Source organism: Amblyraja radiata, chromosome 13 (genome assembly GCF_010909765.2).
Source record: "Amblyraja radiata isolate CabotCenter1 chromosome 13, sAmbRad1.1.pri, whole genome shotgun sequence".
Classification (NCBI taxonomy): domain Eukaryota; kingdom Metazoa; phylum Chordata; class Chondrichthyes; order Rajiformes; family Rajidae; genus Amblyraja; species Amblyraja radiata.
Genome location: NC_045968.1, coordinates 29,008,232 through 29,027,267, shown reverse-complemented (window position 1 = coordinate 29,027,267; position 19,036 = coordinate 29,008,232).

Sequence of the window (19,036 nt, the reverse complement as noted above, 5' to 3'; positions counted from 1 at the left end):
GATGTTACGCATACCCCATGCATCCATAGATAAGTGGAAACGCAGTGATGCATCCGGTGCCTTGGACATGCACAGGTACAGGAGGTTTGTCCCCTAGAGGAGCCCGAGCTCTGGGTTATGGAGCTGGAGCAGGAGCAGCAGCTGACGTACCTGCCATCCATCCATGAGCCTGGTGGTTCTCAGATGATTCAGAGGATGCTCACCCTGCAGCTCCAGAGGAGGGATGTGTGACCACTGGAAAGAAAGAAGCAAGAATGAAAAGCCGGATGTCGCAGGAGGACATCTTGCTTTCAAACTAGAATTGGGTTCTTAATTCTGATGGGACAGAGAGTTCCACTGGGAGTGCATTCAGAACCAGGAACATGCAGCAAGAATACAGGGAGAGAGGAGACAGGTCAAGAGAACAGTGGTTGCAGCGATTCAATACTTGGGCCAAGGGACAGAAGTTTTTGTGGCTACAGGTAAGATTTCAATAAGGCCTGATGCCTCCTTGGGTCAAAAATGTTGTTGAGCAGTTACAGGAAGTTCCAGAGGGAAGGGGAAACAGCAGAGGTTGTGGTCCCTAAAGGATCAATACTATGAGCTGTAAAAGGAATGATGTTTTGTCGGTGGATTTTAAGAACCAAGAGCTTTAATCATTACTTTACTCCCAGATAATATGGCCATGACTACAGAAATCAAAGAATGTGTGACGAGAGATGGTGCAGGGGAGGACGAGGGAGGCAAACTTTAATTGCCTAGGGTATTGGGAGTTTGAGTTTGAGTTTAGTTTATTGTCATGTGTACCAAGCCACAGTGAAACATTTTTGATGCATGCTAACTAGTCAGTGGAAAGACAATACATGGGACCAGCGGTAGACAAAAATGCTGGAGAAACTCAGCGGGTGAGGCAGCATCTATGGAGCGAAGGAATAGGTGACATTTCCGGTCGAGACCTTTCTACAGACTGATGTGGGGGTGAGGGGGGGGGAAGAAGAAAGGAAGAGGCGGAGATAGTGGGCTGTGGGAGAGCTTTGAAGGGGAGGGGAAGGAGGGAGAAAGCAAGGACTACCTGAAATTGGAGGTCAATGTTCATACCGCTGGAGTGTAAATGACCCAAGCGAAATATGAGGTGCTGCTCCTCCAATTTGCGGTGGGACTCACTCTGGCCATGGAGGAGACCCAGGATAGAAAGGTCAGATACGGAATGGGAGGGGGAGTTGAAGTGCTGAGCCACCGGGAGATCGGGTTGGTTAATACGGACTGTGCGGAGGTGTTAGGCAAAGCGATTGCCAATGTAGAGCAGTGTCCAATTTTCCTGAAGCTAGTCGAAGCTAGTCTTCAACATAGTCGAAGGAGGTCGAAGGAGATCTTCAACACTTTTTCAAACTCTCCTAAACTCTTCTAAACTCGCCAATGAGGTCACCGCAGTGGGACAGCCCCTTTATGGACAACTAAACAATCTGCTGAAAGGTACTGTACTGAATAAACAGACACATAATGGAGTTACGATGAAGCCATTGTTATGCAGGTGTACTTCAATATTCTTAAGGATTTACTATTCTGTGTGTTAAAGTGAAATGTATTGAAGATTATGGTGAAGGTAAAAACCTTGTGTATTATTGTGTGTTTAAGAAACCGTAGCCCTGTATATATTTCGAAGAACTTACAGAGGTTTGTTTGTGTCCCTGCATCGGCGAAGGCAAGAAGAAAGGTTGTGCATCTCTTGCATGGAACAATTGGGGTAGGAAGAGGAACAGTTAGTCATGGCATTGTTTCACCGACCAACCCCTATCCCATTATCACCATCCCCTAAATCCCCCTATACTGCTATATACCAGCAACCTTTCCACTTTCCTTTCAGTCCTGATACAGGGTATCGGACTGAAATGTCGACTTATACCTTTTTGCCTCCGCTGATGCTGACTGATCTACAGAGTTCTTCTGTTTTATCTGACGAATGGGTCAACTGGGCTTATATTCACCATAATTTAGAAGGATGAGAGGAGATCTTATTGAAACATAAAATTCTTAAGGGATTTGAGAGGCTAGATGCAGGAAACATGTTCCTAATGTTGGGGGAGTCCAGAAGGCGTAGGCCATTTAGGACTGAGATGAGGAAACACTTTTTCACCCAGAGAGTTGTGAATCTGTGGAATTCTCTGCCACAGAAGTCATTGGAGGCAAATTCACTGGGTTGTTTTCAAGAGAGAGTTAGGTATAGCTCTTAGGGTTAACAGAATCAAGGCAAATAGGGAGAAAGCAGAAATGGGGTACTGATGTTGGATGATCAGCCATGACCTTATTGAATGGCAGTGCTGGCACGAAGGGCCGAATGGCCTACTCCTGCACCTATTTTCTATGTTTCTATGTTTCTAAGATCATGATGTGTTGAGGAGCACTGAAATATTTTGTCAATTGTGGAAAACTGAAATTCGTATTGAATTTTGTAGGACAGGAATTCATCATCCGCTGAGAGTATTGATTTTCCATGTGCATTGTGTAATGGTAGAGATCCTACTGTAGAACAGGTCCTAGTGCCATGTGGTGTGCCGAAGCATTTCATGCATCCTCACATGTTGAGTTACTAATGCAATTGTGAGGTACTGAAATTCCTCATGCAATGGGGACTGCTGAGATTTCAAATGCATGTGGGGAACAGAAATTGCGGGTGAGTTGTAGGGAACTAGAATTCCTCTCACATTTTGGAGCCGCAGACTTGATGGTGCACTGTGGAGTACAGTACTAAAAATCTTAGTGCTTCGTAAAGTACTGAAATGCATTGCGCATTGTGGAACTCTGAAATTCTGAGTGCATTGTCGGGTGCTTAAATTCCAAATGTAGAATGAGATACTGCAATTCATAGTGTGTTGCTGAGCACAGTCATTCTCAGTGCATTATGGAGTATTAAGATTCCTACAGATAGGGGGATATTGACATTCTGACTGTATTTGGGATAACTACATTCCTAGTGTACGACAGAGTTCCAAGGATTCAAGTACAAGGTGGATTACTGCAGTCCCATGTGTGTGGTGGAGTACTGAAACTCTGAACTCAATACAGAATACTGAGCATTCAGTACATTGTGGAATTTTGAAATTCTTACTGCATTGTAGAATACCAAATTTCGTAGTGGATTTATGAGTATGAAAGCTCCTGCTACACTGTGTAGTATTAATTCCAATTCACAAAGTGGGGTATGGATGTTAGTACTGTTGACAGGAGCTGGGAAGTGCCTATTGCATGATGGAGTATTGAGATTGCAAACTAACTTTGAGGTAATGAAGTTTTGACTGCAGTGTGCAGTACTGGGATTCTTAGAGCATTTCATATGACTGAAATTCCCATACATGGCAGAGTACTAACAATCCATGTGCAATGTGGTGCATTAAAAATCATCATATATTCTGGTGTAGTGAAGTTCTTTGTGCTTTGTGTCCTTGAATACTTTATACATTCTAAAGCACTAAAATGTCTACCATATCATCATCAACATCGTTGAAAACATTAGCGACGCAGTGGTGCTGGTTTCTAATGGGCACGGTGATGGACCACCACACATCTTTGTCCTCCATGCAGCTGGCAAGCTCCTCTTTTGCCTCTACACATGCGTCTTCCATCAACGTCTTCAGCATTGTCTTGATTGGCCGTCCCGGGTCATGTCTTCCATGGGTGGATTCCCACAGCACAACCTTGTTTGCTGGCATTTCTGGGTGGCTGTGGCAGTGACCAGCGAGCCTCATCCTTCTCAACCTGATCTTCTCGGTCAGAGGTGGAATCTCCCCATAGAGCTGGGTGTTGGTGATGTGGTCCCTCCAACTGACATTTTGAACTTTTCAGAGCATTCGGGTGTAGGTACCATCGAGAGACTTGGACAGAGCTCGAGTGAGAGCCCATGCCTCACACCCATACAATAATATGGTCTCTGCAGTTGCATGGAAGAATCTCAGTTTGAGATCCTTAGACATCCGAGACGTCCAGATTTTCCCTGTGTTATTGAGGGCTTTCCATGTGAGCGCTTTCCTGACCTTGATGTCATTCCCTGAGCTCTGCATCCTCGCTCCCTGGTACTTGAAGTCCTCCACTTTCTTGACAGCTGCACCGCCACTGGTCTTGAGAGGCTCATGGTCACCAACGTTGAACGCCATGTACTCCGTCTTCTTGGCATTGAGGTGGAGGCCCACTTTCTCGCACTCCGTCTCGACCCTGCTGAACAGCTCCTGTGCCTCCATAACCTGGTCTGACAGCAGGACGATGTCATCAGCGAAGTCGAGGTCTGACAAGTTGACTGGCCCGATTCTTCTCATACGCCGTGGGGTGATTGTGAAGCCGAGGTCCTCATGTTCCTTGAGCGCCTGCCTCATGGCACAATCATGGACAATGATGAAGATTACCATATGGTGTATTGAAATTCCTAGTCCATTGCAAGGCAGTGAAATATTCAGTGCAGTGCATTTGCACTGAAACTCCTCCTAAATTGTAGAATATTGACATTCCTAATGTAATGTACACTGAAACTTCAAGTCCAGTGTGAAGCAGTACAATTACAAGCATGTTGTGGAGCTCAGAAATCTGTGGTATGTAGTGGATTACTAAAATCTCCTGTGCCTGATGGAACACTAAAATTCCAATTGCATATTGGAGTAATTCCTAGTACTTTAGAGAGTATTAAATTCCATGGTGTATTGTTGACTACTCAAGATCCCAATGGTTCTGGAATACTGAGATTCGTTATGCATTGTGAATTGCTTAAAAGCCCTGTGCATTGTGGAATACTGGAATCCTTCGTACTTATTGCTATTAAATTGTTCATACACTGGGTGCACTGAAATTACTGATTTCTTGCTTTGTTGTAATTCCGGTGCATTATAGAGTAATTTGCAGTAATAAAAATTTGAGTGTGGCGTGTTGCCTTGACCTTTTGATCGCATTGTAGACACAAAATGCTGGAGTAACTCAGCAGGACAGGCAGGATCTCTGGAGAGAAGGTATGGGTGACGATTAGGGTCGAGACCCTTCTTCAGACTGATGTCAGGGGAGTGGGCGGATGGTAGATTATTGATGTTGTTGAAGGATTAGATTACTTACTTTCCTACTGCAGATTGGAATCCTGAAATTCCTGGAACATTGCTCATTTTTCGAAGTGCTTTGCTGAATACTGAAAGTGAGAGTGGATCGCAACCTGGTGGAGTACCCAATGGGTTTTGGTATGCATGTGCTTGGTGTGTTGTGTGATAACAAACTAACTGATCCATTGTGAATGGAAGCATATTGTCTATACATTTATATGTGGGAATTGAGGAATGTGTCAGACTTGCCTTATGAGATGGAGAAGTGCTTGGGGCACAGTCGGATATTGCAATATCTGTCGGCAATTCTTTCCCTGAATTTCCAAGTCTAGCGTGTAACGCTGAAATTACACCTGCATTGTTGAGTAAAGAAAGTCCTGGAGCGCTGTGGTGACGTAGCTTCACCTACACCTGCCATGCAGAAGTTTAAATTACACTGCTGATTTCACACAGAGAGACGGATTCACATCCATTTTGGACTGCAAACTGTTCCCCGCCCTGCGGAGGGCGCTTGGCTACCATTACGATCAAAAGTGGTGAGACACACATTTATTTCTACCTCTTTATTCCTTTCATATTTTCTTCTGTGAGGATTAGCTGTTATTGCTATGGACAACCAGAAGTTGTGTTGCCTGCACGTGTGCGTCGTTTCATTTGTGTGACAGCTAGCTTTGTGTGAGTGTGAGGTTTAAAATTGCCCTATTTTTACCTGGTTCCTCTTTCAGGATGCACCCCAGGTGTGTCCTATCTGGATCATCATAGGCCCCCGGAATCATGGGAAGCCAAAACCACCATGTTTTATTTTTTTTGACTGAATGAAAGAACATTATATTTTAGTATCTGCCATTTCGTTCCTATCTCCCATATGACTCCTTAATCCATCAGAGTGTGTGAAAGATAATGTTTTGGGGGGAAATAACATGAGAGAGAAGATAGACTCCCTTGGACCAATATCTTCATTGCTTGCTGGATAAACGGATTATGTCAGCCATTTTTTGCTGCTGACAGCTTTTCTTATTAACCAATTTTTTTTTAATCTGCTGAGGAAGAAATGCGGTTTTATGTCACAATAAAACGTTGGTCACATCTAATTCTGCCCTCAAACAAACAGACTTTTTAAAGCTTTCGCTGAGGAATTTGAAATAACTTTAAAGAGGTTTTTTTTGGATAAAGTCTTTATCTTGTAACATATTTTGCTGGGCAGAAAAAAAAATCTCCCTTCTTCCTCCCCCACAGTTGTTTTCTTTTTTTGCTGATCTGTTGAAAATAAAGTAAATGTGTAGGTAGGTTTCGTAAAGTGCATGGCTATATCTGATGTATAGTTCAAACGCAAAGCTCCTGTGACTCTTTGCTGCTTTAAAGAGGCATGCCATCAGTAATTGCAAAGAAGTTTGAGGTTACGTTTGGAAAGAGGGTTTTGGAAGTCACAGAAAGGGGGCTTGTAAAAATGTAAGAGGAAGATTTCCTCTGCAAAATCGTTTATCAATACCTCTTTGTCACTTTATGACAGTTTAGAACACAAAGGGGGCAGTGAATGCTTCAATTGACAAATCAATGTGGATAATGCAGAATGAGGCATGCTGATGGTGGAAAGGGGAGTTGTTGGGGTATGTATAGGAATAGTGTGGATGGAGAATTAAAACCATTTGTTGTTTGAAGGTCGAATGCTGTAGGTGTTAGATGCTTTTGCCATGGGTTGACCAGTTATTGAAGTCAGAGGAGGAGATGCAGGTGGCATGAGTGGTGTGGGAGTGACATTTGAGACCATGTAAAGACGTTGCACAAGTTTGAGATGCCTCAAGTCGCTTTCTGGACAATAAAGTATTCTTGAAAAGCAATTTGTAAAGTAAAAAATATTAAGTGGTTATATTCTGAAAAGGAGCATGGAGGCGGGAGAATTGAGAATAATGTCTTCAACTCCACTGGCACAGACCGTTATTTGAAGTGTTATCATTGCCCTCATAAGTGTTCCTACTTAATACTCTGATCTTAGCTGTAATAATATAGGGATGATCACAAATTATCCTGATCCATCCCTCCCAAAAGTAAAGTGAATGAAACGCATGGACAAGTGGTACCTTCAATGAATTATCACATACATGTAAACCTTTCAGCTCAGTGGAGAGAGGTGAAAAGAAAGTGATGAAGGAAGACACAAGAGACTGCAGCTGCTGGAAACCTGAGTGAAAAAACAGACCACTGGAGAATCTGTGTTCGGAAAGGAACGGTCAACATTTCGAGTCAGGAATCTTCAATAGACACCACCAAACTTGAAACATCATCTGATGAAGGAGGATATTTCCATATCTCGTGCTTTCAAATTCACTTCCAAGATGGATAGAGAGCACAAAAAATGAATGGGATGTGAAGAGACGATCTCACCTATTGAATGTTCCTTTATCATAGGAACACCACGTGACTAATATCATGTTTATATTCCTCTACTTATGGAAGGGTTTTTGTAATGACAAATTTCCAACTCCTCCAGTGTCCTCATTTCTGTTGCCAATACTACACAGATAAGTAGGAGTGATCTTACACAGACCAAATAGAACAGATCTTCCAGTCGTTATTTCCATTGGTTGTTTATTGAAGTAGTTGTACAAACAAAGAGATGAACGTACCAGGTTTTCCTTATTCTGCATAAATGTTGTAGCTGGCTGTTCTCCCCGGTCTGGTGAGAACTGAATGCTCTCCCTCCCTGTGTCTCTCACTTCCTGTCCCCTATGCCCATTTATATACGCCACTCTGTGCATCTAATGACCGCCCCCAAGTGTCCAAAATAATATTGCAAGATATATCGAGACAAAATAATATAATGTGCCAACAGTGGCTCCTACACACCATTTATGTTTAAGCTAGCTACTGTTGGCATATTATATTTATATAACAAAACAATGTATATAACGTTATACATATATAACGAAACAATTACCAATAAACATTAAAAGGAGCTATAAATATTTTACACATTTTCAAAAAAAAGGTATGTACTATGTGTTGCCATTTAATCTTCTTAAGTGATTCTTCAATCTTCTTCTATTTCTTCTTCTTATCCTTCTTCTTGTTGTACCTAGGTCTCAGCTTCTTGGAGAAGACATAACTTTGTTATCGGTCTTTCCAAGATGTTGCTCTTAGTCTGAAGTCGAACTGTGCACACAAGACCTTGTGTATCTGGTACGGTCTCCAATATTCCGCCCATTAGCCAGGAGCCGTGTGGTGCAGTGGAATCAGTCACCACAACAATGTCACCTGGAGCAAAACTTCTCCTTACCCTTGACCATCGTTGTCGTTCTTGGATTAGAGGCAAGTATTCTTGTGTCCATCGTTTCCAAAAGAGATCTGCCATATATTGCACCTGTCTCCATCTGCGTTTAATGTACAAGTCTTCCTTCACAAAGAGTCCAGGTGGTAGTATTGGCTTGGCTTTCAACAGAAGTTGGTTTCGTGTAAGTGCTTCCAGGTCCATTGGATCATCAGAACTCTTGGTAATGGGTCGATCATTATTAAATTGCTTCAACTTCACAAATTAAAGTTTGCAATCCTCCATTGTCCAGAACTTGTTGATTAAGAACAGAGCGCAGCACATTTCGAACCATGCGGATCAATCGTTCCCAAACAACACCGTGGTGGGATCCTGCTGGTGGGTTAAAGTACCACATTATCCCTCGTTGAAGCATAGCACTCTGGATCTTGTCTTGATTCCAGGCATTGAGTGCTTCCCTCAATTCTCTTTCCGCTCCAATAAGATTTGTGCCATTGTCTGATCTTAAAGATGAAACTTGACCTCGTCAACAGATGAATCTTCGTAATGCATGGATGCAGGAGTCTGTGTCAAGTGTAGATGCAACTTCAAGATGTACTGCCCTGCTTGCCATGCAGGTGAAGATTGCACCATACCTTTTAACAAGACTTCGTCCTCTCTTTATCTCTATAGGACATCTGTAATGGAGGCTTGTGTGGTAGAATCCTCTCCAGGGGCAAGTCTGCCATATTTTGTTCTCCAAATCTTCCCCGCTGTCGTCTACACGCAACACAGTCTATTATGACCTTTCTTGCAGCGGAGTTGGCTTTGATAATCCAGTATATTTTACAGGGACGAGACAGCATATGATTTCTACCTCCATGTCCGAACTGTTCATGAATATGCCGTAACAGTAGTGTTGATATGTGAAGGTCCTTTTTAGAGAATAATAGGATGTTTGGCCTCTTCAGTCATGAGTCTGTTCAATCGACCACCTACTCTCGGAAGTCCATCATCCAGCACCGGATCTAGCTTGTACAAATGACTGCTTTTTTGACACCATTTTTACCAGCTTCCAATACTGATAGTTCTTCTTTGAATCTTTGTCTGTGACTGAAAGAGATGACTGCGTTTTCTTCTTGGAAAAGATCTTCAGGCCATAAACACTGTTTATGTTACATTGCTGGATGTGTGGAATTGTTGTGGGAAGGTAACACTTTTGTAGGAAGACTCCTTTATGTTTATGGATATGTGCTGATTTTATGCTGTTCACATCAAAGAAAATGCACTCACATAGGCTTGTGGTAGCCAAAATATGGTGACGGGTGCAAGAATGTACCTGAGCAATGCAGACAGGTGATGAATCTGTGGAATTCTTTGCCACAGAAGGCTGTGGAGGCCAAGTCAACAGATATTTTTAAGGCAGAGACAGATAGATTCTTGATTCGTATGGCTGTCAGGGGTTATGTGGAGAAGGCAGGAGAATAGGGTTAGGAGGGAGAGATAGATCAGCCGTGATTGAATGGCGGAGTAGACTTGATGGGCCGGATGGCCTAATTCTGCTCCTATTACTTATGACAATAAAGAACTATTGAACTAGGTAAATGCTGAAGAATGACAGTGCTTGTATTGTAGATGAAGAAGTAATTTGCATCATTTGTGGCATGTGCAGTATTTGAGTTTCCTTTGGGAGACGCAAGCACCTCATTGGGAAATTAACACTGCAGCCTAAAGCAGATGAAAGGAAGGCGAGAGTCCACTTTATAGCTCTCCCATTCTAAAACGTCAGGCAGGCAATCTCGATTGCCCACTATTATTACCTGTATTATACTACAGCACAAATAAAAAATATTTCTCACTCCCTCCCTCTTTCACATATTACTGAGACCATTTACATGACAACCCTTTTAACCTGATTAATATAATCACTATCGTCCTTTCATTGTTCCTTCCCTTATTCTCTATGGTCTTGGCACCATCTGATTTTCCCTATTAACCCCTTTAGTTGTCTTTACTTTAATGTTGGGAACCGCTTGTTTCACTTTTTTTCCTGTGCATGATATTAATCCCACTAATACGACATGTTATCATTTGAAAAGCAGTTTCCCTTGATGCAGATATATATTCTGCAACATCCCCCCGTTATTTTCTTTGATTTTATTCCTTATTTCTTTGAAGTTGGCCCTTTTAATCCCTGGTATTTTCACCCTGATACCTGCTGATGCTGATTGCTAGATAATCTTAAATGCGATCGTAATGTGCTCACTAATCCTGGGAGAGTGCCCTGGCCGTGTGTGATGAATGGATGTTTGTACTTGGCAATTCTAGGTGTGAGTCTCCCGAGTGGGGTCTGTGATATGTTGCCTCACAGAACAATGCCCTCACTGGTTTGAATTCAGCTCCGTGTTGATTGTGCATCAATAGAAGTCACACATGATTACAACACCTTTACCTCCTTCCGTAGTCCCATGCTACTGTTAGATTCATAGAGTTATACAGCTTGGAAAAAGAATGAAGACGGGCCCCGAACCAAAACATCACCCATCCTTTTTTCTCCAGAGATGCTGCCTGACCCACTGAATTACTCCAGCACTTTGTGTCTATCTTCGGTATAAACCAGCATCTGCAGTTCTACACATCTACACATTGAAACAGGCCCTTCAGCCCAACTTGTCCATGCTGACCAAAATGTCTGCATGAATTAGTCCTATTTGCCTGTTTTGGCCCCACATGTCTGCAGGTTTATCCACTGGGTGGCGCCGTACCTGGCTGTCTCGTCTTTTGTTGTTTTGATCTGTTTACTTGTATGTTTTTAGTGTACTTTTACTTTTTGTATTATGTGGGGGGGGGGGGGGCGGGGTTGGGAGAAACCTTTTTTATCTCTTTCCTCAACAAAGACGCAACTTTTTCATCGTATCTCCGTCTGCACTGCGGCAATAACATCGTGGAGCTCGCGGTCCCTTTGTTAGGAATCAACTGCGGGAGTTCCAACCACAGGAGCTTCGACCGCCCCGATCATGGGAGCTTCGATCGCCCCGATGTGGGAGCTTCGATCGCCCCGACTGCGGAAGTTTCGATTGCCCCGAACACAGGAAAAAATAAGGAAAGAAAGTATAAGTTATTTGCCTTCCATCACAGTGGGCAATGTGAGGTCACCGAAAAAAACAAGATGGATGTGATGCTTGCACTGGTGAGGACTCGGAGGGAGTGCTGTGAGTGCAGTGATCTTGGTGTTTTGCAGGGACATGGCTTCATGAGGACATCCCGGAGTCTAGTGCGAGTGTGGAAGGCTTTCTGACTGCTCGGGTGGACAGGGACTGCAGAGAGAGTGACAGCGGTCGGTACAACTCTGGTCACATCATGGTGAAGGAGCGTGTGTGTGGACCGGATATTGAACTCATGGCTGTGGGCCTTTGCTTTTGCTGTGGGCCCTGGGGATTCTCACATGCCGCTGTGGTGGCGTTTTAAGTTTATGTTTAATTTTTATGTGATTATGTATCTTGTTGCTTTTTTGTATGACTGTTGGCAAATCAAATCCCTTGTATTACATTCTTGGCTATTAAATTAATTACAATTTCTCTAACAATTTCTTGTTTTCCTATCCTTGAATGCTGTCCAAATGACTTTCAAAAATGGTATAATTGTACCCACCTTTATCATGTCTCAGTGTTGACTTGCACAGTTGCAACATGATATCTCAACTCCTGTGCTTAATGTCTTGACTGATGAAGGCAAGCATGCTAAATACCATCGTCACCATCCTGTCCACCTATGTCTCTACTTTCAGGGAATGATGTGCCTATACATCTAGGCCTCACTGAACCTGCACAGCCTTCCTAGATGGAGAATTCCAAAATATCACCTCTCTCTGCATAAAGATATTTCTCCTCATCTCCATCCTGAGTGGCCCATTCACCTGAATCTACCCCCTCTATTTCTACACTAACCATCTAGTTCTTTCTGGACAGTCACGTCGCTCTCCGTACATTGTATGTCTCAAGATTGTTTGTAACAAGGAGAACATTCATTCTCTTCATGTACAGGAACCAAGGTCAAAATTGAACCTGGGTTTTTGGTGTTTAAGGGAGCACCTCTACCAGCTGCACCACAGCTGCCCAAGGATATGGAGAAAGCAAGCAGAAAGTGGCTCTGCAAGGTAGTCAGGAGGTCCCACAGCCATGCAGATATGGACTTTTCATCTTCAAGACACCAATGGGATTGCCTGCTGACTTCCTAATGTCCTATAGTTTAGAGAAAGTGCATCTAAACAGCCTCTCCGGCCCATCGAGTCCACGTCGATCATCGATCACTCATTCACACTAGTTCTACGTTATCCCACTTTTGCATCCACTCCCTACACATTGAGAGCAATTTTACAGAAGCCAACTAACCAACAAGCCTGCTGTGTTTGGAATGTGGCAGGAAACTGGAGCACCCAGAGGAAACCCTCGCTTTCACAGGGAGATTGGGCAAAACAGACAGCACCTGAGGTCAGGATCAAACCCTGGTCTCTGGCACTGTGAAGTAGCAGCTTTACCAGCTGTGCCACTGTACCACCCTGTGGCAATTGCTATAAAATCACTCAGTTGGACATGTGTTAGAGTTCAAAACCAAGAGAGAGGAAAGAAACAGAGGTGATACTAAGCTATAGTATATGGCAACTGTTCAACAACGTTTTGTAAGAAATTCACTAATGCAATGTCTGTCAGGTGACTGTACCACTAAGAATTTTGCACGCATAAAGGTATTAAAGTTATTTTCACCTCAGTGGTAAATCTTAAATTCAAGATCCAGTTTTGGAATTTAGAAGAATGAGGGGAGAATTTGAAACATATCAGATCCTTTCGTGGCATGATAGGATAGATGGTGAGATGTATTGACTAGTGGGAGAATTTCAAATGAAGAGACATAGTTTCAAGATAAGGAGGCAATCATTTGAAACCAAGGTGCCCAGGGACTTCCTGCAAAGGTTGGTGAATCTCGGAAATTCTCTGCCCCACAGGGTAGTGGACACCTGATCATTAGCAGTATAAAAGGTCGAGTGGACACATTTTTGGTTGGGAAATTGGGAGCTATGGGGAATTGGAACGGAAGAGGAGATGATGTTGGGAGGCAGATCAGCCATAGTTATGGCGAATGGCCTACCCTTGCTCTTATTTCTTTTGGAGTTGACAGTGAGGCAGTGAAATATGCCAGACACCAAAAGAATATCCTAAGAATAAATTTCCATGAAGATTCAGTAAGACCATAGTACTAGACGTGAGAGATTGAATCACAACAACCTCGACCTCTTATGCTCGATGCATTGGAGATGAACAGACTGATTCAAGGGCAACTCTGAATTTTCAAGGTGAGCCTAAATCACCACATGAATGCAATCTATCATTCTCCCTGCATTCATGAACACCTCACTCTGATGGTATCTATCAAGCACAGGCAACTCCTGCATTAAGCCATTTCAGGTCCTGGTAATTGCCCCTTACTGAATTCACAAATTATTACCAAAAAAACTGGGAAATGGAATTAAAGTTCATTCTTGACAAAATTATGCAAAAAATGTAAATAAATAGTCAAACATTTACTTTTTTGACTCGTGAAAAGGCTTTGTGTTATGGAAAATTTCTATGAACATTCCACATCTCTCCAACTCCCTACCACACCCCCTCCTACCTTGTAATGTATGAGTTTTCTGTAAAATGAGACGGCCCTTTTTCCTTGAATAGAGAACATTGGGGAGCTTCCTAATAATGTGGCAATGAGGTGCCATGCAGCATACTGGCAAATGCAGTGCAGTTGCTGTCACTGGAATGACCTGGATCATAGGAAGTAGAAACAAAAGGAATTGCAGATGCAAGTTTACTAAAAAAAAGTGCTGGATTAACTCAGCAGGTCAGACGGCATCGCTGGAGAACATGGATAGAAACATGGAAAATAGGCGCAGGAGTAGGCCACTTGGCCCATCGAACCTGCACCGCCATTCATTGTTATCATGGCTGATCGTCCACAATCAGTAACCCATGCCTGCCCTCTCCCCAAACCCCTTGATTCCGCTAGCCCCTAGAGCTCTATCTAACTCTCTTTTAAATTCATCCAGTGAATTGGCCTCTACTGCCTTCTGCGGCAGGGAATTCCACAAATTCACAACTCTCTGGGTGAAAACGTTTTTTCTCATCTCAGTTTTAAATGGCCTCTACTTTATTCTTAGACTTTGACCCCTGGTTCTGGACTCCCCCGTCATTGGGAACATTTTTCCTGCATCTTGCTTGGCCAGTCCTTTTATAATTTAATACGTTTCTATAAGATCACCTTTTGTCCTAAATTCCAGTGAATACAAGTCCACTCTTTTCAATCTTTCCTCATATGACAATCCCGCCATCCTGGGGATTAACCCTGTGAACCTACGCTGCACTGCCTCAATAGCAAGGATGTCCTTCCTCAAATTAGGAGACCAAAACTGCACACAATACTCCAGATGTGATCTCACCAGGACCCTGTACAACTGCAGAAGAACCTCTTTACTCCTATACTCAAATCCTCTCGTTATGAAGGCCACATGCCATTAGCTTTCTTCACTGCCTGCTGTACCTGCATGTTTACTTTCAGTAACTGGTGTACAAGAACACCCAGGTCCCATTGCACTTCCCTTTTTCCTAATCTGATACCATTGAGATAATAATCTGCCTCCTTGTTCTTGCCGCCAAAGTGGATAACCTCACATTTATCTGCATTATACTGCATCTGCCATGCAACTGCCCACTCACTCAACCTGTCCAAGTCATCCCTGCAACCTCCTAGCATCCTCTTCGCAGTTCACACTGCCATCCAGCTTTGTGTCATCTGCAAATTTGCTGGTTACTTTTAATCCCATCATCTAAATCATCAATATATATTGTAAATAGTTGCAGCCCCAGCACCGAGCCTTGCGGCACTCCACTCGCCACTGCCTGCCATTCTGACAGAGACCCATTTATTCTAACTCTTTGTTTCTTTTCTGCCAACCAATTCTCTATCCATGTCAATACCCTACCCCCAATAGCATGTGCTCTAATTTTGCCCACTAATCTCCTGTGTTGCACCTTATAAAGTTCAGATACACTACATCCACTGGCTCTCCTTCATCCATTTTACTTGTCACAGTCTCAAAAAATTCCAGAAGATTAGTCAAGCAGGATTTCCCCTTCATAAATCCATGCTGACTTGGACCAATCCTTTTACTGCTATTCAAATGCACCGTTATTACTTCTTGAATAATTGACTCCAGCATCTTCCCCACCACCAATGTCAGGCTAACTGGCCTATAATTCCCTGTTTTCTCTCTCGCTTCTTTCTTGAAAAGTGGGATAACATTAGCTACCCTCCAATCCACAGGGACCGATCCTGAATCTATAGAACATTGGAAAATGATCACCAATGCGTTCACGATTTCTTGAGCCATCTCGAGTATCCTGGGATGCAGACCATCAGGCCCTGGGAATTTATCAGCCTTCAGTCCCATCAGTCTACCCAATACCATTTCTTACCTAATGCAAAAAATGTATTTCAGTTCCTTTGTCTCCCTATATCCTCTGTCCTCTAGTACATCTGGGAGATTGTTTGTGTCTTCCTTAGAGAAGACAGAACCAATGTACCTCTTCAACTGTTCTGCCATTTCATTGTTCCCCATAATCATTTCTCCTGTTTCTGCTCTTTTCCAGCTTCACCCCCCCCCCCCTCGCTCTACAACAATCAGAAGAAGGGTCCCAACCCGAAACGTCCCCTACCCACGTTCTCCAGAGATGCTTCCTGACCTGCTGAGTTCCTCCAGCACTTTTTGGATTACTTCTTTCTGATAGTTGGTAAATTCAGGTTGACAATGACCATGGCCTCCAGCTAAGTGGATGATCTGCTTTCAGAAAGTTAGGGAATTCTGCTACTTTCTGATCTAGAGTTGGACTAGTTTCTGAATGCATATTTCCATGACCTGCTACAGGTAGGATTGTGGGTCGCTGAACAGCGTTACTCACTGGCCTCACCCATTTTGAGCGATGTATAGGGAGAAGAACCTCATTCCATTCCAGAACTTTAACATAGCATTCAGCCAAAGCTAGGGCAAGGATACGTAGAAAGGAACTGCAGGTGCTGGTTTATACCAAGGATAGACTGGGGTAATTCAGCGGGTCAGGTAGCATCTTTGGAAACAAAGGATGGGTGAATTTTCAGGTCAGGACCTATCTTCAGACTGACAAAAGGTCACGACCGGAACCGTCACCCGTCCTTTTTCTCTAGGGATGCTGCTTGACCCGCTGACCCACTGACCCGCCTCCAGCCCTGTATATCTATCTAGGGAAGGACGCTTTTGTTCTTAATCTTGGAAATTTCACAAATTCCTGGTTCTTGCCATCACTCTTGGAGCTATGGTGCCCCTCCAGAGTCATAGAGTCACAGAGTGACAAAGTGTGGAAACGGACCCTTCGGCCCAACTTGCCCACACTGGCCAACAATGTCCCAGCTACACTAGTCCCTCTTACCTGCGCTTGGTCCAGCATAGTCCAACTCTAGATCAGTTTGCGGTGCAGGAAAGCTACTGATCGCCCCGGGAATCACTGATCCATAGCTGCTCACTGTGAGAAAGCTGATGAAAATCTCAAATGCGTGTGTCGGGAGCAGGCTGAAAAATGGACATAGGAGCACCCACCCCACAACGCACAGACCTCGTCGATCCTGAGGGACTGCTTTAGAAGGAGATTAACCATTGGGTTATAAAGCACAAAACCAGGCCCTTCGGTCCATCATGTCCACGCTGACCGCCATCTATCAACTATCTATCTATACTAATCCCATTGATAGAACTTGGCCCGTATCTTACTATGTCTTGGTGATTCAAGTGCTCTTAGCGCTTAAAGAGTATGGAGGTTAATTATCTAGTCACATCATGCTATTTTATTATAGTTTTTTTTTTTTTAAAGATCTGAAAAGCAATTGTATTCAGTGACACAGAGAATAAAAATTCCTATCCGTTTCAAACTTTGTTTTCTTTTCCAGTCTTTTTCCTATTGCAGTCGCTTCAAGAGTGAGTTCCAGCACTCCTCCCCCACACCCAACACCACCCACTACCCATCTCCAACCCCCCACCCCCCGACAACATCACCAATTTATTTTTATCCTTTTCAGTTTATGTATGAAACACAGAAAGTAGATTGAAAGCGTTCTGGAAGCATTCAGGGAGAGAAGAAAAGAAATCCTCTGAGTTTTATTACATATGAAGATTCTACAATAAAAATCAATTTCTGCCTCTTTATGCAGTTTGAATGACAAAGGGTCCAGCCATTCATGGGCCTTTGTATGATGCAAAGTCATTCAGTAGCATTGCAGAGAAAAAGACCCCAGTGTACCTTCTGACCTGCCAGCGCAGATTCTAATATGATACAGACCATCTGAGATAATGACAGCCACTTCATATTGTCTATGGAAAAAAAGTTATCTCATATCTCCGAGGTTAAAAGGATTTTTATGGACAGCAGATGAAATTGTATGGGTTTAGAAATTGCAAAAATCCTCTCTTCCCCGGCGGAGGAAGGAAGAACTCAAATTAGACAATTCTATTTGTTTCTTTGTGGAGTAAAAAAAAACGAAAAAACAGACAATCACTGCTGGAAAAAAATCTATTTCTCATATTTCTCCCTGTTAGTGTGCTGCGGGTAGTTGGCTGGGAGGGTATAAAATGGTATTTGGAATAAAGTGGAGCAGAACGATTTGAGGTACAGATTAACAGTAGTCTCTGACTTGTGGAATTGTCTGAATGGCCTACTCCTATGTACGAAGAGATGGCAACTTAAGGGAGGCTCACACTCCAGTTCTATGAGAAGGTCAGTTAATCAGATGGGATGCTTAACACAAATCCAGCCCTCAAAAAATCCAATGGCTTGCAAGACAATACTTCGGAAAACAGGTTTGTTTTAGTGCAGAACGAAAAGGTGAATTATGTCATTTTGATTAAAACAAATAAAAAAACAGTTGCGCCTTTTAGGTTTATGTATGATGAGAGATCACCTCTGACAGTGCTTATGTCTTTGTTTGTTCACAATGCGTGAGCGTGCCGATTGCCAAGATTGCCCTTGTGAAGGTGGAGGTAGTCGGCCTGTCGACAACTACAGGCATCACCATGAATCAGGCTATGAGGAACAATTTCTCATGTTTCTGTTCTATGCCATGACATAGTTCCAAGTCGAGATAGGGTGACCTTTGGGGAACTCATGGGTGATGGGATTCTGTTGTTCCACATCTTCTAAGTGGAGGAGATAGAGAGTTTAGGAGATGCTGTTAAAGAAACTGGAAAGTTGTTGCTGTGGCACAGCCGGCCTAGTCACTGCCTTCCCATGCCAGAGACCCGGGTTCAGACCTGACCTTGGGTGCTGTATCTGTGGAGTTTGCATGTTTTAAATGTGAATGCATACATTTACCCAGTATGCTTTGGTTTCCTTGACCATCCCAAGGGCCTATGGTTGGGAACATAATTTGCCACCTTAAAGTCTATCATGTGTGCAGGTCTGGGGGCAGAGGATAGTCACAGAGTCATAAAATCATACAGCTCAGAAACAGGCTCTTCAGCCTAACTCATCCATGCCAACCAAGTTGCCCCATCTAAATTTGTCTTATTTACACCTGTCCGGTCCTTATCTCTCTGAACCGTTCCTATCCATGTACCTGTCCAAATGTCTTTTAAATGTTGCTGTAGTACATATCTCAACTACTTTGGCAGCTCATT